This window comes from Mobula birostris, chromosome 1 (assembly GCF_030028105.1).
Source record: "Mobula birostris isolate sMobBir1 chromosome 1, sMobBir1.hap1, whole genome shotgun sequence".
NCBI lineage: Eukaryota > Metazoa > Chordata > Chondrichthyes > Myliobatiformes > Myliobatidae > Mobula > Mobula birostris.
In genome coordinates this window covers 6,921,872-6,940,217 of record NC_092370.1, presented here as the reverse complement: position 1 = coordinate 6,940,217, position 18,346 = coordinate 6,921,872, and the positions used below count along the sequence as shown (strand labels likewise).

The 18,346-nt window shown below is 43.5% G+C and overlaps 1 protein-coding gene across 5 annotated transcripts in view; it reads right to left on the bottom strand.

The window, feature by feature from the left end:
- Positions 1–18,017, bottom strand: part of reck (reversion-inducing-cysteine-rich protein with kazal motifs) — a 201,477-nt gene extending 183,460 nt beyond the window's left edge. For 2 of the 5 annotated variants that reach the window (XM_072251980.1, XM_072252007.1), the window contains exon 1: positions 17,929–18,017. The gene's annotated coding sequence lies outside the window, so the exon portion shown is untranslated. Of the gene's footprint in view, positions 1–17,794; positions 17,905–17,928 lie in introns of those variants that run through there. The other 3 variants (XM_072251996.1, XM_072252015.1, XM_072251989.1) reach the window with 2 other exon arrangements.
- Positions 18,018–18,346: the final 329 nt, after the last annotated feature.

The following is an 18,346-nucleotide window of genomic DNA, read 5'->3' as shown; positions in this document are numbered from 1 at the left end:
ACAATTGGGATGAGGCTTTGGTGTCGGTGTGCAGTGCCTTTTTCCCTCCGAACATTGCGTGTACATTTCTGCCAAAAAGTTCAACTTTTGTCTCATCTGTCCAAAAAAACATTGTCCCAGGAGCATTGTGGAACACCCAGGAGTTCTTTTGCAAACTTGAGACGTGCAGCAATTTTTTTTTTTTGGAGAGCAGTTGTTTCTTCCATTGTGTCCTTCCATGAACATCATCCTTGTTCAGTGGACACATCAACAGAAATTTAGCAAGTTCTGGACATTTTAGCAAGTCTTTTGCTGTTACCCTTGGGTCCTTTTTCACCTCCTTCAGCATTGCATGTTGTGCTCTTGGTGTGATCTTTGCAGTACTGAATTTCCTCCATTTGTAGACAATTTCTCTTACTGTGGACTGATGAACACGCAGGCCTTTAGAAATGGTTTTGCAGCCTTTTCCAGCTTCATGCAGCTCTACAATTCTTCTCCTAAGGTCCCCTGAAAGTTGTTTTAATCGAGGCATGGTGCACATAAAAAAATCTTTCTTGAGAAGAACGGGCTCTGTCAGGAACCTGAATTTGTGTGTCCTTTTTATAGGATAGTATATGTCTACAACCCACACCTCCAATCTTAACTCACTGATTGGAACACCTGACTCCAAATAGCTTTTGTCGAAGGCATTACCCCACATATTCTGAACCTAGATTGTGATTGTTTAAATGGTGTACTCAGTGTTGATGGGAACCACAATTGTCATTTTATTAGTTTGGCCAAATTGTGTTTGGTTATTACTGAGTCTTAAATAAAGATCAGACCACATTTTATGAGTAATTAATGCAGAAAAAACAGATAACTGCAAGGAGTTAACAAACATTTTTTTGCAACTGTAACTACGACGCAAGAATACTTCTTACCCATGAATGGATCAAAAATAGATCAGCCATGACGAAATGGTGGAGCAGATTTGATGGATCAAATGGCCCAATTCTGCTCCTGAATCTTATCGTCTTATCAGAGCAAGATATTCATAGAAACATAGAAAATAGGTGCAGGAGTAGGCCATTCGGCCCTTCGAGCCTGCACCGCCATTTATTATGATCATGGCTGATCATCCAACTCAGAACCCTGCACCAGCCTTCCCTCCATACCCCCTGATCCCCGTAGCCACAAGGGCCATATCTAATTCCCTCTTAAATATAGCCAATGAACTGGCCTCAACTGTTTCCTGTGGCAGAGAATTCCACAGATTCACCACTCTCTGTGTGAAGAAGTTTTTCCTAATCTCGGTCCTAAAAGGCTTCCCCTTTATCCTCAAACTGTGACCCCTCGTTCTGGACTTCTCCAACATCGGGAACAATCTTCCTGCATCTAGCCTGTCCAATCCCTTTAGGATTTTATATGTTTCAATCAGATCCCCCTTCAATCTTCTAAATTCCAACGAGTACAAGCCCAGTTCATCCAGTCTTTCTTCATATGAAAGTCCTGCCATCCCAGGAATCAATCTGGTGAACCTTCTTTGTACTCCCTCTATGGCAAGAATGTCTTTCCTCAGATTAGGGGACCAAAACTGCACACAATACTCCAGGTGTGGTCTCACCAAGGCCTTGTACAACTGCAGTAGTACCTCCCTGCTCCTGTATTCGAATCCTCTCGCTATAAATGCCAGCATACCATTCGCCTTTTTCACCGCCTGCTGTACCTGCATGCCCACTTTCAATGACTGGTGTATAATGACACCAAGTACTGAAACAAGTACTGAAAGATATGAAACCATTGATAGGGATGACAGTCTTGTTATCAGGAGCAACGGAAGATGCAACTATACTTCATGAAACAATCTGATCATGAAGTTTGTAGGGAGTAAATGGAAATTGGCAGAAGGGTCAAAACTGAAGGACAAAGAATAGAGGTGTAGTAAGAATGTATAACCCATGTTGAACAAAAAAATGACCAATGTTGACTGAAATTGCTATCCCAAGGTCCCAGTGTCAGAGCTGAGCATTTAAAAGAGACTGAACTGAAAAGAAATCCTTCGGTATCTATTAGTTTAAAAAGCCAATTTTTCGGCTGGACTTGCATGCCGTGACAATGCCACCAAAGCAAAAACCTACTGTTTAAAATAACAAGGAGCTTCAGAGAGGGTGCAGAGGACATTACCAGGATGCTGCCCGGGTTGGAGAGCTTGTCTTACGAAGAAAGTCTAAGCAAGCTGGGGAGTTTCTCTTTGGAGCGAAGGAGAATGAAAGGTGATTTGATAGATGTGTACATGATGGTAAGAGGAATAAATAGAGTGGGCAGCCAGAGACTTTTTTCCAGGGCAGAAGTGGGTTAAAAAAGAGGCATAATCTTAAGGCGATTGGAGGAAAGTATGGGGGAAATGTCAGGGCTGAGCTTTATTCTACATGGAGAGTGGTGGGTGCGTGGAATGGGCTATCAGGGCTGAGTTAGAGGCAGGTACATTTAGTGAATTTAAAAAACTCATGGATGATAGAAGATAAAGGAGGGCTTTGTTGGAGGAAAGAGATAGATAAATCCTTAGAGCAGGTAAATGGGTCAGCACAACATTGTGGGCTGAAGGGCCTATACTTTTCCATGTTCCATGCTCTGTCTTCAGTTTCTAGCTTTGTGCTTATCGAGTGTTTGCATGTTGAAACAAACAAGTTTTAGACTGTTGACTCAAAATAAAACTTTTATCCACCTAAGTAACTTTGTTGTTTTAACGGGAGCATATCAAACTTCTCACAATGGACAAATAGAAAGGAGGTTATAGAATATAAAAAATGTGTTAATTAAGTTATTGCAAGGGTGATTTTCGGATTATAAAAGTGTTTATTGAGAAAGAAGCAGCTACAATTAAAAGTTAAAGTGTTGTAAGGGACATCTTACAAAGTCAGAGGGAGAACAACCTGACTGGTGGGCACGATATGTTTTATCTACAGATGTATCATAGTGAACATTATCTGTATAGTGGTGAATCTGTGGAATTCATTGCCACAAGCAGCTGTGAAGGCCAACTCTATGTATATTCAAGGCAGAATTTGATAGTTTCTTGATTGATCAGGGCATGAAGGGATACGGAGAGAAAGCAGGAGGTTGGGGCTGAGAGGAATATTGGATCAGTCACGATGAAATGCCAGAGCAGACTCGATGGGTCAAATAGCCTAATTCTGCTCCCACATCTTATGGTCTTACATCCAGTGTTAGAAAATCAATTATATTAAAAGTGCAGCTTGCAACACAACAGCAAACAGGGTGGGATGGACCACCAGTTGCATTCAAAGGTTAAAGCAAGGGTCCTGTTAGACTGCAAGAATTTGTAATATTTTATCTCAAACCTTCAGGAATTTCATAGAACCATAGAAACTACAGCACAGACACAGGCCCTTTGGCCCTTCTTGGCTGTGCCGAACCATTTTCTGCCTAGTCCCACTGACCTGCACACGGACCATATCCCTCCATACACCTCCCATCCATGTATCTGTCCAATTTATTCTTAAATGTTAATAAAGAACCCGCATTTACCACCTCGTCTGGCAGCTCATTCCATACTCCCACCACTCTCTGTGTGAAGAAGCCCCCACTAATCTTCCCTTTAAACTTTTCCCCCCTCACCCTTAACCCATGTCCTCTGTTTTTTTTCTCCCCTTGCCTCAGTGGAAAAAGCCTGCTTGCATTTACTCTATCTATACCCATCATAATTTTATATACCGCTATCAAATCTCCCCTCATTCTTCTACGCTCCAGGGAATAAAGTCCTAACCTATTCAACCTTTCTCTGTAACTGAGTTTCTCAAGACCCGGCAACATCCTTGTAAACCCTCTCTGCACTCTTTCAACCTTATTTATATACTTCCTGTAATTTGGTGACCAAAACTGAACACAATACTCCAGATTCGGCCTCACCAATGCCTTATACAACCTCATCATAACATTCCAGCTCTTATACTCAATACTTTGATTAATAAAGGCCAATGTACCAAAAGCTCTCTTTACAACCCTATCTACCTGTGATGCTACTTTTAGGGAATTTTGTATCTGTATTCCCAGATCCCTCTGTTCCACTGCACTCCTCAGTGCCTTACCATTAACCCTGTATGTTCTACGTTGGTTTGTCCTTCCAACGTGCAATACCTCACACTTGTCAGTATTAAACTCCATCTGCCATTTTTCAGCCCATTTTTCCAGCTGGTCCAAGTCCCTCTGCAGGCTCTGAAAACCTTCCTCACTGTCTACTACACCTCCAATCTTTGTATCATCAGCAAACTTGCTGATCCAATTTACCACATTATCATCCAGATCATTGATATAGATGACAAATAACAATGGACCCAGCACTGATCCCTGTGGCACACCACTAGTCACAGGCTTCCACTCAGAGAAGCAATTCTCTACCACCACTCTCTGGCTTCTTCCATCGAGCCAATGTCTAATCCAATTTACCACCTCTCCATGTATACCTAGCGACTGAATTTTCCTAACTAACCTCCCATGCGGGATCTTGTCAAAAGCCTTACTGAAGTCCATGTAGACAATATCCACTGCCTTCCCTTCATCCACTTTCCTGGTAACCTCCTCGAAAAACTCCAACAGATTGGTCAAACATGACCTACCACGCACAAAGCCATGTTGACTCTCCATAATAAGCCCCTGTCTATCCAAAAGCTTGTAGGTTCTGTTTCTTAGTACTCCCTCCAATAACTTACCTACTACTGACGTTAAACTCACCGGCCTATAATTTCCCGGATTACTTTTCGATCCTTTTTTAAACAACGGAACAACATGAGCCACTCTCCAATCCTCCGGCACTTCACCCATAGACAGCGACATTTTAAATATTTCTGCCAGGGCCCCCGCAATTTCAACACTAGTCTCCTTCAAGGTCCGAGGGAACACTCTGTCAGGTCCCGGGGATTTATCCACTTTAATTTTCCTCAAGACAGCAGCACCTCCTCCTTTTCAATCTGTACAGTTTCCATGGTCTCACTACTTGATTCCCTCAATTCCATAGATTTCATGCCAGCTTCCTTAGTAAATACAGACGCAAAAAACCCATTTAAGATCTCCCCCATTTCCTTTGGTTCCGCACAAAGCCGACCACTCTGATCTTCAAGAGGGCCAATTTTATCCCTTACAATCCTTTTGCTCATGTATTATCATGTGTAATACTTTTATTATGTGTTTGTGTCATTTGGTCAAGTTTTAGTGAACTGTTTGAGAGTTAAGAGCAGTATTGCTCTGTGAAGCTCGTCTGATTTTATCCCCCACGAGGAGTTCAGAGCAAACTTGAGATGAAAAGAGCTGCAGGAGACCTAGGAGGTGATGGGCAAAACTCAAATGTGAAAACCAACATAACAAATAATATTCATCATGGTTAGAACATCAAACATAGAATAATACAGCATAGTACAGGCCCTTCGGCCCACAATGTTAGGATTTTAAATATTCTGCAGAAAGTTTTGTTGACACAGATTCAGTCCCAATGCTCGAAGAGAAGCAAGTACATGAAAAACACATTTTGCAGGACTGTGGGAGAAGGACAAGTGTGTGTTACTTAAGTGGGCAGCACAGCAGTGAGCAGTATAAAACATAAACAAAGTGAGCCACAAAAACAAATTTCACAATATGTGCCAGTAATATTAAACCTGATTCTCAACTTAAGTGTCAATTGGTTTAATGTGATAAACAGTAAGATGTACTATCAACATCCAATTTTCTTCTTTGGTCATAACCAAGAAGCAGGAAGCTAAGTTGCACTTTTATCATAAACAGACAACTACCTCAACTAAAAAACATTAGAAAGTTGAAGGTAGTTATCTGAACTAACAAAACATCAACACCAAAAGAGATAATGGAGCATTTAGCAATTCACTAATCCATTGTTATTTGGAACAGAGAAAAGACAATTAACGGAGACTTCAATTCGCTTTGCATAATGGCAAAAAAAGAGTGAGAGAGAAAGAAATCTGTATGCCCAATTCCACTAATTTCCAAGTTAATGCACAGAAGAAAAAGCCCAAGTGAAAAGTTAGCTATTATCACAAGGAGACTGGAAACTAAGGAAGAGGAAGCTTGCTTCAGTTATTAGAGATTTCTGGGCACCACACCCAAGGGACAAAATATTGCTCTTAGTGGAAGAACAGCACAAATTCACTGACTTGAATAACAAGGACAGGTTTAAATTTAATGTACTAACTTGAACGTAGCTGGTTAAGTGGGGATTTAATTTCAAATGCCAGCAGGATTTGACAGATATAGAGAAACTATTCCACAGCATGACCGTGTAATCTTAAAAGAAATCTGTATTTCTCAGCGTAAATTGTGGCAGTTTTCATCCTCAGAGCTTGTGCCAGGAATGGATTCTAAAGGCCACTGATTTCAAAAGTAATTATCATCAGGCCACAAAAAAATGGAACTTGCCGTATTTTTATTATTAATGATTGATTTTATAGCTTTTTTCAAAAAAAAATACAGCAAGGTAACAGGTCCTTCTGCCCCAACGAGCCTGCGCTGCCCAATTACACTGATGTGACCAATTTTCTCACGACTGTCTGTAAGCAGTTTGTACGTTCTCCCCGTGGAATGCGTGGGTTTCCTCCGGGTAAGTTGTCCCATGATTAGGCTGGGGTTAAATCAGGGATTGCTGGCCAGAGCCACTCGAAGGGCTGGAAGAGCCTGTTCCGCACTGTATCCCAACAAATAAAAAAAACTAAGCCGCAGTCCTTGGAACTGGGAGGAAGCTGGAACACCCAGTGGAAACCTACATGGTCACAGGGAGAACGTACAAACTCCTTACGGACTGCAGCAAGATTGAATCTGGCTTGCTAGCACTGTGATAGTATTACGCTAACTGCTACACTACTGTTCTTAATTAGATTATGAAGACACACAGTGCTCTTTTATTGTCATTTAGTAATGCATGCATTAAGAAATGATACATTATTTCCTCCTGTGTGATATCACAAAACACAGGACAGACCAAGACTGAAAAAAACTGACAAAACCACATAATTATAACATATAGTTACAACAGTGCAACAATACCATAACTTGATGAAGAAGTCCATGAGCACAGTAAAAAGTTCAAAGTCTCTCAAATGTCCCACATCTCACGCAGACGGGAGAAGGAAGAAAAACTCTCCCTTCCATGCCTGACCACAGTCCAACTCTGAGTCGTCCGAAAACTTCGAGCCTCCGATCAGCTCTCCGACACCAATTACTGAGCGCCTCTCTATCCGAACGATTCGACCTCAATCTGAGTCGCCAACAGCAGGCAAAGCGGGGGATTTTGAGGCCTTCCCTCCCAAAGATTCCCGATCGCGCAGTAACAACAGCAGCGAATTATTGATTCTTAATTAATATTTTCTAACATTGTAGCTTTACTTTCTTTAATTTGATAATGTTTATTTTATTTGTTTAGAGATACAGCACAGAACAGACCCACCAAACCGCACTACGCAGCAACCCATCAATTTAACCCAAGCCTAATCACAGGACCATTTACGTTTGTACAATGACCAATTAACCTTCAAACTGGTCCTTCCCCACTGATCGCCTTCCTGGTACTTATCCTTGCAACAAGTGCCACACCAACGCCCTCACTGCCAGTCAGGGCCCCAAACAGTTCTTCCAGGCTGCTACGCTACCACGGCGTCCCAGTTTGCAAAAAAAAACTTCTTTTTCTGAATCCTACATATTCAGAAGGAAATCCTTGACAGTATTAGCAAACAACAAGGATGGGGGTTCGCCAGCTGTCAAAGAGATTTGTGAGTAGGGCTTACCCATGCCTCACAAAATCAAAATGCAGTAAATTTAAGTAAATGAAATTGAACAGTAGATCAGTCATAATTCAATAGTAGGACAGACTCAGAGTGCCAAAGGTCCTGACATTCTTGTGTGCAAGTGCCTCGAGAATTTTCAGAAATATTATAAGCATATCAATTCATATAACTTCAGCTTGGTACACTATTTAAACTCAGAGCATACTATAAACACAAGAAAGTCTGCAGATGCCGGAAATCCAATGCAACACACAAAATGCTGGATGAACTCAGCAGGTCAGGCAGCATCTATGGAAAAGAAAAGATAGTCTTCCTTTTGGACCCAAGACCCTTCTTCAGGACTGAGAAGAAAGTTGGAAGATGCCAGAATAAAAAGGTGGGGAGTTGAGAAGAAGGTGATAGGTGAAGCCAGGTGGGTGAGGAAGGTTAAGGGCTGAAGAAGAAATATGATAGGAGAGGAGAGTGGACCATGGGAGAAAGGGATGTGGGGGGGGGGGGGGGGAGTTATGGGCAGATGAGAAGAGGAAAGGAGTCAAATTATATGAATCTACATAAAGACACCGTGAAGAAGGATTTCGGCAAAAAGGGGATTTCAAATATTGCATACTTCAAAAGTATAACATTCAAATGCAGAGTTTAAGACATTCACTAGATAAATGCTTGGTCAATCCTCTATCTGCACGCTGATACCCACTGTTGCCCTTAGAATCAGATTCAGATTTATTTATCACATCAAAACATGCAGTGAAAAGTGTTGTTTGTGCTAAAAAAAAAACATGACCGGGATGTGCTGAGGCAGCCCACAATTGTCACCACACATTCTGGCACCAACATAGCATGGCCACAATGCTCGAGAGAGCAACACACAACACACACTGTGAGACTCTGCAATGTTAAAAATGTTAATTAATGGAAAACTTTAGATCACTAAGTATTAGCTTTTCACTTTCCTCTGTGGATTTAGTTGTATGGTAAACAGAAATTAAAACTAAAATGTCTCTGCCAATTCTGTGATTCAAACTGTTCCCACATGAAGGGGCATAAACAAATTCTGGTTGTGATCAGGCAAAACCACGGAAGTGTTACAAACTCAGAAAAGAGGACACTTGGCAAATAATAATCAAACACGAACATTTCAAAAACAAAACTGTCTCATCCCCAGCCAATCTTCCCTCACGAGAGAATCATTTTGTTTGCATATCTCAAAAGTACATCGAGCCAATACTTGCTATGAACTTCTCCTTTAGGGACACAAATACCAATTCACAGCAGCATTACAAAATTATTAAAGTACTGCATAGGAACAGGCCCTTTGGCCCATCTAGTCCATGCTGAACCATTTAAACTGCCTACTCCCATTGACCTGCACCAACTCCACAGCCCTCCATATCCCTACTATCCATATACCTATTCAAACTTCTCTTAAACATTAAAATTGAGTTTGCATGGGCGACTTGCTCTGACAACTCATTCCACACTCTCACAACCCACTGAGTGAAGTTTCCCCTTATGTTCCACTTAAACTTTTCACCTTTCACCCTTAACCCATAACCTCTAGTTGCAGTCCCACCCAACCTCATTGGAAAAGGCCTGCTTGCACTTATCCTATCTATACCCCTCATAATTTTCTATACCTCTATCAAATCTCATTCAGTCTTCTATGTTCCAAAGATTAAGTTTGCAGTATCTTATAATAAATCTGCCATGGACAGTCCCAAGCCCAACTGTGAAAGGAGGATGGGGCATGGGGCCAGCAACCCCATTCCTTAATGCCCAGTGCTACAGAAACTCCCAAGACACCAAACCTGTGGGAGGAAGGATCTTCACCCTGAAGACATATGATGTTGTGTGGTGAAAGCAGAAGCCACAGGACTGACCAACCTTCAGCCCAGGACAGCGATCTGCTGTCGGCAGTCTCTGCCCCAGTAGGGGTGGGCTGAAGAAGGAGGATATCCCACGGTAGCATAGCAGTTGTCCTAACTCTTCACAGTACCAGCGACCCAGGTTCAATTCCCACCACTGCCTGGAAGCAGTTTATAAGTTCTCCCCGTGACTGCGTGGGTTTCTTCCGGGTGCTCCGGTTTCATCCCATGGTCCAAAGACAGACCTATTGATAGGTTTGTTGGTCTTTGTAAATTCTCCCATGATTAGGCTAGGATTAAATCAGGGGATTTCTGGGGTAACATGGGGCCAGAAGGGAGAAGGGGAAGAGAGGTGGAGAGGGATAGATGGATAGCCTTCCTCTATAGTTTTTCTTTAGTCAGATTGTAGCTTTAACTTCAAGCCATGACTACGAGCAATCAAATAATCAAGGATTAGGCTACTCAGCCCTCCAAGCCTGCTCTGCCACACAGCGACAGGGTGCTCAGGGCTCAAGCGATGCAACTGGCAGAGTCACTGCCTCACAGAGCTGGAGAGCCAGGCTCACTCCTGACCTCAGGTATTGTCTGTGTACAGTTTGCACATTCTTCCTGCGAACACAAAGGTTTCCTCCAAAATGTTCTGGTTTCCTCCACCATGCCAAAGAAGTGCCAGTTAATTAGCCATTGCATACTGCCCCCTGGGAATATGAACGGCAGTATAAGGGAATTGATAGATGCCAGGAGAATGGGATTAACGTACAATTAGTGTAATGGGTGGTTGAAGGTCCATGCAGATTTGATAAGCTTCAGGGCCTGTATCCATGTTGTATCTATGATTCTAAAAGCTATTGATCTGATCAAATCCAATCTCAGCTCCATATCCCTGCCTGTCCCCAGGAATCGTTCACCCCTTTGCTCACAAAGAATCAATCTACCTCTGTCTTAAAAATAAGCAGATTCTGCAACACACTTCCCTCTCTTAGAGCTACAAATACTAGGCTCTCAGGGGAAAAAAAGTTGCTTCACCTTTGTCTTGCATGGGCAAGTCCTTTTAAAACAGTGAACTCTAGATACAGGTTCTCCCAGAGGAAACATCCTCCCAGCATTAATCTTCTCAAGACAGCCCAGGACATGCGCTTCAATCAGGTCACCTTTCACTCTGTTAAACTCACACATACACAAGGCTGGCATGGTCATCTAACAACCAACCAGTTCCAGATATCATTGAGTAAACCTCTTAAACATCTTCTGAAACATTAACACACCTTTTCAAATGAAGAGACCAGTCTTGTATATTGTATAATATTATATTATACCCAGCAAACAGACTTTTTGTCCCTCTTCCCTCCGGGAGAAGGCTCAGGAGTTTGAAGACTCGTACAGCCAGATTTGGGAACAGCTTCTTTCCAACTGTGATAAGACTGCTGAACGGATCCTGACCCGGATCTGGGCCGTACCCTCCAAATATCCGGACCTGCCTCTCGGTTTTTTTGCACTACCTTACTTTCCATTTTGCTATTTTCTATGATTTATAATTTAAATTTTTAATATTTACTAATTTTAACTATTTTTAATATTTTTAATATTTAATATTTGTAATCCAGGGAGTGTGAAGCACAGAATCAAATATCGCTGTGATGATTGTACGTTCTAGTACTAATTGTTTGGTGACAATAAAGTATAAAGTATTCTAGATTACCTCACCAATTGCTTCTATATTGAAACATAACCTCAGTATTATTTAAAAACGCAAACAACAGGAATTCTGCAGATGCTGGAAATTCAAGCAACACACATAAAAGTTGCTGGTGAACGCAGCAGGCCAGGCACCTCTTCCTAGAGATGCTGCCTGGCCTGCTGCATTCACCAGCAACTTTTATGTGTGTTGCTCAGGATTATTTACTTTTTTTTTTATTTATTTGCACTGTTTCTCTTCTTTTGCACTTTGGTTGCCTGTCAGTTTGTTTCTGTGTAGTTTTTCATTGCTTCTTTTGTATTTCTCTGTTCTACTGTGAACACCTGCAAAAAATTTAATCTCAAGGTATACTTAATTTGATATTTACTTTGAACCCCCCTACTTTTCTATATAGTTCCTCCAGCAATAAAAAGCATTCTGCTAGTGTTCTTCCTTACATCCCACTATTTTGCCCCTCCACCAATCTTCATATCATCTGCAAACTTGGCAACAAAGCCATCATCTAAATCACTGAAATACAGCATAAAAAGAAGTAGTCCCAACACCGACCCCTGTAGAACACCACTAGTCACTGGCAGCCAGCCAGAAAAGGATCCTTTTATTCCCACTCGCCGCCTCCTGCCAACCAGCCAATGATCCAACCGTGCTAGTAGTTTTCTTGTAATACCATGGGCTCTTAACTTGGTAAGCAGCCTCATGTGTGGCACCTTGTCAAAGACCTTCTGAAAGTCCAAATATACAACATCCACTGCATCCCCTTTATCTATCCTACTTGTAATCTCCTCAAAAAATTCCAACCGGTTTGTCAGGCAAGGTTTTCCCTTAAGGTAACCACGCTGACTTTGTCCTATCTAGTCTTGTGTCACCAAGTACTCCATAATCTCATCCTTAACAATTGACTCCAACATCTTCCCAACCACTGAAGTCAGGCTAATCAGTACAATTTCCTTTCTGCTGCCTTCCTCCTTGCTTAAAGAGTGGAGTGACATTTGCAATTTTCCAGTCGTCTGGCACCATGCCAGAGTCCAATGATTTTTGAAAGATCATTATTAACGCTTCTACAATCTCCAATGCTACCTCTTTCAGAACCCTAGGGTGCAGTTCATCTGGTCCGGGTAACTTATGTACCCTCAGGTCTTTCAGCTTTTTGAGCACATTCTCCCTTGTAATAGTAACTGCACTCACTTCTCGTCCCTCACACCCTTCAACATCTGGCATACTGTTATTGTCTTCCACAGCAAAGACTGATGCAAAACACTCATTTAGTTCATCTGCCATCTCCTTGTCCCCCATTATTATTTATCCAGCCTTATTTTCTAGCAGCCCTATATCCACTCTTATCTCTCCTATTTTTTTACACACTTGAAAAAGATTTTACTGTCCACTTTGATATTGTTTGCTAGCTTGCTTTCATATTTCAGCTATTCCCTAATGACTCTTTTAGTTGCTCTCTGTAAGTTTTGAAAAGTTTCTCAATCCTCCATCTTCCCACGAATTTTTGCTTTGCTGTATGTCCTCTCTTTTGCTTTTACATTAGCTTTGACTTCCCGTCACCCCAGTTGTACTATTTTGCCATTTGAATATTTCTTTGTTATTAATATAACATAGAATAGTACAGCACAGTTCAGGCCCTTCGGCCCACAATGTTGTGCCGACCCTCAAACCCTGCCTCCCATATAACCCCACCTTAAATTCCTCCATATACCTGTCTAGTAGTCTCTTAAACTTCACTTTGTTTTTGAAATACATCTATCCTGCACCTTCCTCACTTTTCCCAGAAACTCACTCCATTGTTGCTCTGCTGTCATCCCTGCCAGCATCTCCTTCCAATTTACTTTGGCCAACTCCTCTCTCATACCACTGTAATTTCCTTTACTCTACTGAAATATTGCTATGTCAGACTTTACTTTCTCACTATAAAATTTCATGTTGAACCCAATCATATTGTGATCAATACCTCCTAAGGGTTCTTTTACCTTAAGCTCTCTAATCACATCCGGTTTATGACATAACACCTGTTCCAATATAGCTGATCCCCAGTAGGCTCAATGACAAATTGCTTTAAAAAGCCATTTCGTAGGTATTCAACAAACTTATTCTCTTGAGATCCATTACCAAGCTGACTTTCCCAATCGACCTACATGTTAAAGTCTCCCATGACTATCATAACATTGCCCTTTTGACACGCCTTTTCTATTTCCCTTTGTAATCTGTGGTCCACCTCCCAGCTACTGTTGGGAGGCCTGTATATAGCTGCCATCAGGGTCCTTTTACCCTTGCAGTTCCTTAACTCAACCCACCAGGATTCAATGTCTTCCAATCCTATGTCACATCTTTCCACTGATTTGATGCCATTCTTTACCAACAGAGCCACGTCACCCATTCTGCCTACCTTCCTATCCCTCCGTTACAATGTGTAACCTTGGACATTCATCTCCCAGCTACAACCATCCTTCAGCCATGATTCAGTGATGGCCACAACATCATAACTGGCAATCTGTAATAGTGCAACAAGATCATCCACCTTATTTCTTATACTCTGTGCATTGAGAAATAACACTTTGAGTAATTTCTTGATTCTGCATCTCTAATGCTCTGATACTCACCCTGCTGGCTGCAATTATGTCCCGTCACCTGCCTGCCCTTCCTGACAGTCTGAATGCATGCTATCTTTGCTTTTTTACCATCCGTCCTATCCCGAGTCCCTTCACTACAGTTCCCAACCCCCAACCAAATTAGTTTAAACCCTCGCCAACAGCTCTCACAAACCTGCCCACAAGAATATCAGTCCCCCTCGGGTTCAGGTGCAACATGTCCTTTTTGTACAGGTCATACCTCCCATGTGACAGCCGCCACACCGCGGGCAACGGCTTCGACAAGCCGGCTAAACCAGGTGAGGGTAGCCGACGGGTCTCAAACCCTCGGTGAGATAGGGAGTTGTCTATCCCAGCATGTGAAGACAGACTCTGTCGGATTGAGCAGACAAGACCTATGGAAGGTCCAATGGTCAAGAAGGCGGTCTCTGTAAGCATCGTGGAATGTGTAGATCAGGACAAGACACAGGAGATGTCCTGGTCATCCACTATGCCTAGTCCCATCCCCAGCCATCTAGACTCTGTCTTACCACTGGATCCAGATGGGAATTGGGAAGAGACAGTGAGGCTGATGCTGCGCAACTCTCCCTCACTTAAATCCAAATCACGCGCTAGTCTCGCCACCATCATCATCATAATGGTGTCGGGGTCCTCATCGATGTCGACGATGAGCAAACACATACCTCCCCCAGAAGAGATCCCAATAATCTAAGAACCTGAAGACCTACCCTCTGCACCAGCTTCTCAGCCACGCATTTATCTGCCAAATCATCCTGTTTCCCTGGTGGTCCTGCTTCTCAGCTTTCTGCCTAGCTCTCTGAATTCTCTCTTTAGAATCTCTTTGCTTTTCCTCCCTATGTCACTGATACCAACACGTACCAAGTCACCTGGCGGCTCTCCCTCCCCCTCCCCCTCCAAAATGCTGTGGACACGATCCGAGGCATCCCTGACTCTGGCACCTGGGAGGCAACATACTATCCGGGTGCCCTGCTCACATCCACAGAATCTCCTGTCTGCTCCTCTGACTACTGAGTCCCCTATCGTTACTGCTCCCCTCTTCTCCCCTTTTCCCTTCTGCATCACAGACTCGTGCAAAGATATTTCGGCATGGACTAGATGGTCTTTTTCTGTGTTGTAATGCTCTATGACCCTTTATATGCTCTTTAGTTACACCACATATCACTTCTTAAAAGAAGTGCAATCAATGTGTCAATCTCCTTTGCACAAGACGATGTCGACTTAGCCTAACAACTTTTAATATTTCTAATGGCCCTGTTTTAACAGCAATTTCAGGGCACCACAGTAGCACAGCAGTTAGTGCAATGGGGGCATCAGACTTTGGAGTTCATTGCTGGCATCCTCTGCAAGGAGTCTTTCTACGTTCTCCAAATGGAATGCATGGGTTTTCTCCGAGTGCTTCGGTTTCCTCCCACGGTCCAAAGATGTACCAGGTAGGTTAATTGGCCATTGTAAATTATCCCATGATTACATTGGGATGAAATTGAGGTTGTCTGGCATTGCTGGGTGGTACGGTTCGAAGGGCTGGAAGGATCTATTCTGCGCTGTACCTCTAAATCAGGGGCTCTGAACCCGGGTTCCACAGACCCTTTGGTTAATGGTCTGAGTCCAAGGGATAAAAAGGTTAGGAACTCCTGCTCTAAGTAAAACAAATCTTTTTTTTTGCATCCCTTTCTCTGCAACACATTTAGCCAACTCGGCTGTAGCTTCCCACTTCTGTTCTTTTTTTAAAAAAATCGAGGAGCTAGTCTCTATTCTCCAAACCAATGGAATCTTAATAAATTCTAGAACATTAAACTCAATGTATCAGCAATCTACAAGCTCTGGATTTCCAGCATCTGCAGAACCTTTTGTGTTAACAATCTACAAACCAATTCTTTCAAGATCCTAGAATTTGCAATGTTACTCGTATCCAGAAATGTGAAAACTGAGGCAACAGACCTATTGTTCCTGTTAAAAATTGCTCCCAAACATTGTATTCCCAAAATCAATTTGGACTTTTGGGGGGAAAAGTATTTTTCCACTGTTTTCTTGATGTTCCATGCCTAAACATTGTGAGACTCTGCAATGAGGCAACTGCAGAGAAACATAATGGCATGCAAATCCCAGGACAATCATCTACACAGGGAATAATTCCTCCTTCTGGCTCTACCTAGCCCTACATCTATAATTCTTGAAACAGCTTTCCCTTATTTCAATTAAAAATTCCTAGGATAGAGAAGGTGGCACAACAGCAGCTATATCTCTTAGAGAGTTGAGCAGATTTGGTATGTCACCAAAGACACTCACAAATTTCTACTGATGTACTGTGGAGAGCAATTTAGCTGGCTGTATCACCCTCTGGTATGGGGCAGGGGTGACTACTGCAGAGGATTGAAAGAGGCTGCAGAGAATTGTAAACTCCGTCAACTTCATCATGGCCACCAGCCTCCATAGCATCCAGGACATCTTCAAGGACCGATGCTTGACAAAGGAGGCATCCATCACGAAGGACCCCCCCCCCGCCCCATTACCCAAGACATGCCCTCTTCTCATTGCTACCATCAGGAGGGAGGTACAGGTGCCTGAAGGAGAGGCTGTCCCCTTCCCAGTATTTCAACCTCTGAAGTATCTGCTCCACTCCCCCCTAGGATCCCAAGCACAGTGAGATACACACATACATACACATGCATACAGTAATTCACAGATTTATTATGTATTGCATTGTACTGCTTGCACAGTAACAACATATACTGGTGATATTAAACCTGATTCTGAGATCATCTGTCCACTGTAAAGACCATAAGACAAAGGAGCAGAAGTCGGCCATTCGGCCCATCGAGTCTGCTCCGCCATGTTATCATGAGCTGATCCATTCTCCCATTTAGTCCCACTCCCCCGCCTTCTCACCATAACCTTTGATGCCCTGGCTACTCAGATACCTATCAATCTCTGCCTTAAATACACCCAATGACTTGGCCTCCACTGCTGCCCGTGGCAACAAATTCCATAGATCCACCACCCTCCGAATAAAAAAATTTCTTGCATTTCTGTTCTGAATGGGCGCCCTTCAATCCTTAAGTCATGCCCTCTTGTACTAGACTCCCCCATCATGGGAAACAACTTTGCCACATCCACTCTGTGAATGCCTTCCAACATTCGAAATGTTTCTTTGAGGTCTCTCCTCATTCTTCTAAACTCCAAGGAATACAGTCCAAGAGCAGACAAACGTTCTTCATATGTTAACCCTCTCATTCCCGGAATCATTCCAGTGAATCTTCTCTGAACCCTCTCCAACGTCAGCACATCCTTTCTTAAATAAGGAGCCCAAAACTGCCCACAGTACTCCAAGTGAGGTCTCACCAGCGCCTTATAGAGCCTCAACATCACATCCCTGCTCCTATACTCTATTCCTCTAGAAATGAATGCCAACACTGCATTCGCCTTCTTCACTACTGACTCAACCTGGAGGTTATGATGAGATCAAGAGTGTGATGAGATCAAGGGGATGGAGGTTATTGGAGGGCGGGCAGATAAAGACTTGCTTGGGGTTAAAAGTAGATATACAGTTATACCATTTGGCCCGTTATCTCTATGCAAGCCATCACAGTCGTCTAGACTGATCCCACCCATCTGCATTAATTCCATGTGTCCCTGTGTCCTGCTCTTTCGTAATTAAGAACACCCGAGCCTGATACTTCAAGATGACAACTTGAAATGACTGACTTCAGGATCGAGGAGTTATAGAATGGGGCATGCAAAAAGTTAGCCTTTAGCACATCAGATGGGGCAATGGTACAAAGAAGAGCAGTAAGGAGGCACGCAGAAAGAAATACGGGGGTGAGGAGGGGATGGGGATGGGGGCAAAGCCGGCGTTACCCTCCAATTCTCCGCTCCTCCTCATTGAGGTCTTTCCTCCCCTCTCGTCCCCGACCTCTATTCACTGCGGGCGCCGGGTGTTCCTCGGCAGTCCGCCTGAAGTACCAGAGCTCCCCGGCCCGGAGGCCTCCTACCTACTGGAGCGGTGACGGCCACTCTCCCGCTCCCACCGGCAGATCCCCCTCTCCCCGGCTCCAGCACAAACTTTGCGGGCGGCGGTGCAACGTCACCACGTAACACTCGCGCAGCGCGTCTGCGCTCGACTGCCTTCGTCATCACGCAGAATCAATCAACCTCTCCTCCCTACCTCCCCACCCACCTCCTGTCATTCCCCCTCCCCTCCCCTCCCCTCTCCCTCCCCATCCTCCCCTCCCCTCTCCCTCCCTCCCCTTCCTCCCCTCTCCTCTTCCCCCTCCACCTCCTTTTCCAACCGTCTCCTGCCCCCCTCTCCCTTCACCCCACCTCCTTCATTCCCCCTCCACTCCCTTCCTTTCCAACCATCTCCTGCCTCTCCCCTCTCCCTCCCTTCTCCCCCTCCCCTCCTCCTTCTCC